We start from the raw sequence: 7,283 nt of genomic DNA, 5'->3' as shown, positions 1-7,283 counted from the left end.
CTTTTGAGGGGTCTCTTTTGTGATTTGCTGTGTTCTTCACTGCTAGAAACTAAGTCAGAGCCTTGTGCTTGCTAGTCAAGTGTTCCACCTCTGAGCGAAATTGCTACCCCCACAGCACTTGGTATGTAATGCAGATCTTGGCATATGTGATTATTATGTGATCCACAAGTGTGATTTATCAAGTAGGATATAAACTCCTCAAGGGCAAGAGCTATTTCCTTTTTTAAATTTTTGTATTTTCACTGTTAAAATCCTAGTTTAGAACTGTTATTTTAAAAAAATAGAGAAAGGGAAGGTAAGAAATATGAAAAGAGTCTGTCTTCAGAATGACAAAGACCAAAGGATCACTGTATAAGAAACTGATGGACTGACACAAAAAAATAGTGAAAATAAGAGAGATTCCCCAAGCGAGAGACATTGGTTAACAGAAATGTTGAATAATGCGTCCTTCCGGAATGTGTCCTGGGCTCTCGTACAGGCTGTGCCTTGACAGTGGGCTTAAAATATCTCTGCAGATTCTTGACACTCCTCTCTTCCAAAGGTGGAGCCCAATTCCCATTCCTTGAATGTGAATCAGACTCGAGACTTACTCGCCTCTAAAAAATCAAAGTGATGCTCATGACTCCCAAGGTTAAGTTGTTAAGACGATAGCTTTGCCTGGCGTTCTCCTTTTCCTTTTGATGGTGTGCGTTGAGAGGACTCTCAGGTAACATTTCCAAAGGCCCATGTGGGGAAGAATATCACCGCCCCAACTTTCCTGCCATCTGAATGTGTCACCCTGAAGGACCAACTTCTAGCTAGGCAAGCCCTCACATGACTGCAGCCTTGATAACTTCATAACAGAAAATCATGAGGAAGCCAGAGTTAAAATTGCCCAGCGAGGTTGTTTCAGAACCCTGTGTGCACAGAAACTGTCAGGAGAGAGAGTGACTTAATTTAATTTTAACCTACAAAATCAGGAAGTAGTTTATTATGGAGTCACGGATAACCAACGCATCCTGTGCTAAGAATGACTGCCCCCTTTTACTATCCTGAGTATCTTCCAGGTCTGCTATAAATACTTCAGCTCTTCTGGGTCATTTTTTACTTCCTCCAGTTTGAATAAAATTTTCCCCTTATCATTTTATCTCTCTATCTTTTTTTTTAGTTTCCATCAATAAGAAATTTACTTATTTTTTAAAAAATCCAAATGCTAGCATTGTCCAGAAAATTTTAACAGGTTTATTTATAATTGTTATAAAGTTGAACTGTTGAAATGTGCTCACTGAAACATTTTGCTTGCATTAATGCTTTACATCTTGCATTTATATTAAAAATTTACACACAGATGAAAATGGAAAAACTGCCAATACCTGATTTCTGTCCCCTGTTTTTCCACTCACAATCATATACTTAGGGACCTTTTGACCTCATGGGAAAAATATCTAACATTCAGAACTACTGATAACAGGAAGAAGAGGAAAAAAATTGAGAATGAAATGTTTCCCCTCATAGTGGACTCTTTTTTTTTTGGAAATATGTTTATTTAAATTAAAAAATATTGTAAGAATACAAATCATTAAATACAAAGGACAATTTTCTACAAATCAATGTAGTAGAAGGAAGTATGTACATCACTTTTTAAATGATATATGTTGATTTATTGGGCTCTCCCATTCCTGACGAGGGAGGGGGACTTGACTGGGGAAGGGGGAAGGAAATGGGAGGCGGTGGCAGGGAAGAGACAGAAATCTTTAGTAAATAAATAAATTAAAAAAATAAAATAAAATGGAAATTATAGAGACAGCAAAGGACAACCAACTGTTGGAAATGTATTTTGTTTAAGTTGCACGTAAGTTAATATGTAATGAATGCTGTGTACATTTCAACAAGAATGGGAGAGCCCAATAAATCAACATATATCATAGTGGACTCTTAAGCACGTTCTCCGCGTATACGGCGTGCTAGCTGGATATCTTTTGGCATAATTGTTACACGTTTGGCATGGATAGCACACAGGTTGGTATCTTCAAAAAGGCCAACCAGATAGGCCTCAACTTGCCTCCTGCAAAGCACCAATAGCTGCACTCTGGAAATGCAGATCTGTTTTGAAGTCCTGAGCAATTTCTCGCACCAGATTCTGGAAGGGGAGTTTGCAGATCAGAAGTTCAGTGGATATCTGATAGCGTCTGATTTCACGGAGTGCCACAGTGCCAGGCCTGTAACGATGAGGTTTCTTCACCCCTCCAGTAGAGGGCGCACTCTTGAGAGCGACTTTTGTAGCTGGTTGTTTCCTGGGTGCTTTACCACCAGTGGATTTATGGGCAGTCTGCTTTGTACGAGCCATGGTATGGGCACCTCCTTACTTTACCCCCCTGGCAAGCGAGAGGCAGCGCTGGCGTTAGAGAGCAGCACTTCGTTTTATCTCTTCACATTGCTTGCTATCATTTAGTCTTTTAGAAAAATGTATTATTACTTATTCTTTTTTTGTTTTGAGACAGGGTTTCTCGGTGTAGCTTTTTTTGGAGCCTGTCCTGGAGCTCACTCTATACACCAAGTGACCTCAGACTCACAGGGATTCACCTGCTTCAACCTCCCAGGTGCCGGGATTAAAGGGTGTGCCACCTCCACCCCGCCATTACTTATTCTTTTTTCCTATGTATCAGGCTGGAATTGGGCGCCAAAAGGTGAGTGATTAAAGTCTTGCTTAAACAGAGAGCTGGAAAGATGGCTCAGTTGTTAGAGGATAGGCTCACAACCAAAAAATAGGAGATCTTAAAAAGAAAATTTTACCCCCAAATAGATCTAACTTCCTTACAAAAAAGAATTACAATTGTTCCTTTGGGGCTTAAAAGTATGATGGCTATGTTAAGACTGTGTGGGTAAGAATCCAGCCACCATTCCAGGTCACTGTATACTTGACTTTGGATAACTGATCACTCAGAGCTTATGTTTCTCTGCCTCCAAAATGGACCATAACAGTAATTCCGTCTCGTGTGGCCATTTGCCAGTGATGTTACAGATCTTGGAGAAGCGGTTTCAAGGAGGAAATGTTCATTTTGGCTATGGTTTCACACCATGGTCACTGGCCTTATTAATTCTCAGCCTGTGATGAGGCAGAACACGGAGAGAGAAGAACATGGCAGGGCAGGGTTGCTCATCTCATGCCCACACGGAAGCAGAAAGCAAGGGAGGGGCTAGGGACACTGTGCATCTTTGAGGTCAGGCACCTAGTGGCCCACATGCTGCAACCAGGCCCTACCATCTGTTTGTCCATCACCTCCCAGTTATAGAACCATACTAATCCACCCATGGATTAATCTAGAGGGGACACCAGCATCTTCCAGATCTAATGCTTATCAAAAGCCAGCTGGCAGCCAAGCCCATGAACATGTTCCAGTGACCCTCTTTCAATTTGGTTCCACATTCAAAAGCTTCTACCACCTTCCAAAAAATGTTATTAAGTTATCAAACCATCAGTGGATTAATCTACGGATTAGATTAAAACTCTCCTCTACCTACCAGCTGGGGAGCAAGTCTTCAACATAGAAAGCTTTGGGAGGTACTTCATGGTCAAACCCTAAACAGGTTTTAGGAAATCTTGTTCCCATTGGCAGAGTCATAGAGTCAACAGATATTGATTTAGAAATTATTATGTTACAGACATAAGGATAAACTTGATCTTTACTCGTTATATATATATATATATATATATATATATATATATATATGAATGAATTTGTTGTATCAGTTATTCTTCAAGGATTTTAGGATGTGTTTGTGAATAATACAAGAGCTTCTCGTCATATAAGCCTTTTATTTTCATAAAAGGAAATGGGGAAAATACCGTTCATCATACATATTTAGTTTTATATGACACATAAGGAGTGGTAGAAGCGTTGAAAAGGAAGAATAAGAGAAAAAGAGAAAGACACTCCCCAACGTAGACTAGCAAACAAAAAAGCAGAGCAAGAGAAACGGGATCAGGAATTCTAGGGTTCATATCTCTATGGCGCTTTGCGGTTTGGTATGTTTCTCATTTGAAAGTGAGATATTCACAGAGATTGAGGGACAGGAAAGAGTTAAATGAGTGACAAGCCAAAGTAGGCTTTTTTTATATTATATAGTGAGAGATACAGGCACAAATAAAATACACATTCTTTTCAAATAGTGATAAATGCTATTAAGAGTGAGGGAAGCGTGAAATTCAAGGATCCGGCCCTGACTGGTTGTGTCCTTCCAGGAAGGAAGGCCAGTTTAGTACCAGCCGTGGCCGCTCAGTCTGTTTGGTATCACTATAGCAAACAGGCACCTGCCGGGCGGGAATGGTCACATCTGCATATCTGAGACCAGGATAGGCGAGCAGCTGTATGCGATGGCAGGCAGTCCATCTCATTTCAGCAGAAGACATATTCGTAATCTCACGGGCACACTCCTGATGCGGCAAATGGATGATGGCGGAGCGTCGTAATTCACACGTGGACTCCAGCCTCTGCACAAAATGGGGGAAGAGGAGCCTTGAGAAACTTACCTTGGCCAGGCAGTGCGTGCAACCATCGAACGGGAAACAGCCTGTGATCACATTTGCTCGCCCTGCAAACAGAATTTCTCATGGATCTGATTTGATTTTAAAATGAGCGCTATTAAAAGGCAATGAGTGTGTTTCCTAACGTAGGTTTTAATTTCGCCGTGAATCAATGCACTACAGCGATGTCTGATGTTGAAGGAGCGAGCTGGGTTGTAAAATGTTTGTTTCTCTCACCTCAGCTGCAGACAGGCATCTGGGGGGGCTATACATACCTTTAAAAGGATGCAGGGAAGGGAGCGTTCAGAGCAGAGCCCCAAAAGGAGATTAAAGGACCTGGGGAGGAAGGGGAACCAAAATTATTAGACCTATAGGAAGACATGTGTGCAGCCAGGATTGTGGGGAGGACAGAGAAGGAAGGAGGACTTGCTAGTCTCTGTCCATTAGGGGCGGAGCTAGGAAGAGGGGGCTTCAATGAGAATGGCAGGCTTAAGACAAGAAAACAATTTCCTTCCTGGGTTCTAGAAGCTGGGTCTCTTCGTAGCATCTCTAGGGAAGAGTCACATTGGTAGGTGAAGCTTGTTCAGTTTCTTTCTACTCCTTCCCCACGGTGCACAGCTCTGTCTGTCCCCTTTAATGCAGGCAGCTGGCGACGTGAGAACGCACAGCCATCTGAAACCAGTACTAGGCTGCTGAATCTTAGTGTAAGGTGTTGAATTTCCAATTAGAACGCTCATTTGTTCTTTGTACCACATATTTGGGACCCTGGGGTAATTAAGGTGGAGTTTTGTCAGTGGAGTCCTGCCTGGAGACAAGAGGGTGGTCAACGGATATTGCTTGGGACAACCTATTGAAGACTTTTTAATAGTGGTTAAAACATCTATATATGTTCTTTAATACTCACCACCTTCATAAATGGCATGTGTGGAATTGCTGTCTTTATAGAAAATGTAATGTCATCCTGTATGCACAGGGTTCTACATGCAGAATGCATTTATGTAAAATATATGTATTAAATAGGGTTATGTGTATATTGTATGTGCTAAATAGGGTTATGGGTATATCATACATAGAAAATAAGGTTATGTGTATAATGTGTATGTTTCAGGGTTATGTGTATATAATACGCATGCATTAAGTAGGGTATATGTGTATAAATAGAGTTGTGTGCATATACATAGTCATAAGGAGGTACATGAAAGGTGGCCAGACAAAGTCAATGCTGCTTACGTAAAGAAGGCAGAATTTCATGTGACCTTTACTGTCTTTTTATAACACCACATAGTTCTTGAATTTTTTATGAGATTATATCATCCATACAATCAGAAGAAGGACAGTAATGTGATAGAGAAAAACAATACAAAACAAACTACAGCCAGCCATGTATAAGGTTATGTCTCAGAGAAGTGAACTAATTTCTCAGTATTTAAACCCAAATATTATGTGAGTGACTTGACAGTTGGAGTAATATCAAAGAGCTAAAGGGCCAGAGCTCCCACTAGGGAACATATGACCCCAGTGGAAGTGGGGAAAGTCGCATGGGCTTGAGGCAGGAAATAATGAAACCAGTGACAGGAAGTGAGAGAATCTTGGGAGTTCTGTGAGGAGGTCAAGGTGGGTGTCCTGGATGGACGGACTCAAGACTGGTCAACTGAGATGACTCCAGGAAAAGGAGAAAGCATTGTGAGCAGAAGACCCAATGTCACCAAGTCTCCGGGAGGAGAAATACAGTAGGTGGGGCGCCAGGGCCCTTTGCTCCAGTGTCACCAAGTCACCAGAAGGAATACAGGAGGAGAGGTGGCAGGACCCTCATTTGTGTTCTGATCTCTTTTATCCAGTCATGGGGCTAAAAACACAAGTTATTTGAAGTCGACAGACGTTGCTGTTTTTGTTTTTAAAATGCTCAGCTTATTTTGATGGCATCAGAAGGAGAAAGAGACTTGGCAAGTACCTGTGACACGGGATAGAGAAAACAGAGGAGATGCCACTTCTTGAAGACTGTAGGAGGCTGCAGGTTAGACCTGGGGGCAGCAATACCAGCTCCATGCACTGGCACAGAGTTCCCAGGGGATGGAGGACTGCACAAGGCAAGGGCTTTGCTGCTCAGGCTTGATAGAAACTAGAGTCTAAATAGGAAATTCAGACATCCATGCAGAGATCAGAATTGCTCCAACCTGCTGAAGAAAACATGAAGATACTCATGGCCACTCCCTGGTGGGGATATATTTTCTTGATCAAGTCCACTAACTTGTGAGACCTCAGCTTTTCCAGCTACCAAATAAACAAGTATGCTGATCCCTTCCAGGAGTGAAAAGTCATTGAATACATTGTATTGGAATGGCTGTATGGGGGCAATTCACTTGCCCTGGCAAAGCAGTACCTGTGGTGGGGAAGTTCCGTTTTTAAAGCTGAGACTCTGCTCAACTGCAAACTATTTTTTTTTTTGGCAGGAAGTAGGAGCACATGGCACGGCCATCCAGCATGCCTCTTGAATCTTCTAAGCAAGAGAAGTGTACCTGATCAGAGGGACATTGTTCTTTCCTTACAAACTCATCTGGAATGGGGACTCAAGTACAGATTTCCCTCACAGCCCTAGAATCCAGCTCCACCCCCCTTCCCGGTTTCTTCCCTGGGCCCCTCATTTCTACAGATTCTTGCTTTCAACCTGAGGGGACTGGCTCTAGAGAGAGACCATTCACGTGAAGAGAGAGAGAGAGAGAGAGAGAGAGAGAGAGAGAGAGAGAGAGAGAGAGAGAGAGAGAGAGAAGAAAACCGCTTC

The 7,283-nt window shown here is 42.2% G+C and overlaps 1 pseudogene; it reads right to left on the bottom strand.

Moving 5' to 3' along the window:
- Positions 1-1,914: 1,914 nt before the first annotated feature.
- LOC126515302 (histone H3.3-like) lies at positions 1,915-2,326 on the bottom strand (annotated as a pseudogene).
- Between the last annotated feature and the right edge of the window lie 4,957 nt (positions 2,327-7,283).

The sequence above is a fragment of the Alexandromys fortis genome, unplaced genomic scaffold (genome assembly GCF_014885135.2).
Source record: "Alexandromys fortis isolate MF-2015 unplaced genomic scaffold, M_Fortis_MF-2015_v1.1 scaffold_18, whole genome shotgun sequence".
Taxonomy (NCBI): Eukaryota; Metazoa; Chordata; class Mammalia; order Rodentia; family Cricetidae; genus Alexandromys; species Alexandromys fortis.
The sequence above is the reverse complement of the archived record's forward strand: the minus strand, read 5'-3'. Positions and strand labels throughout refer to the sequence as shown.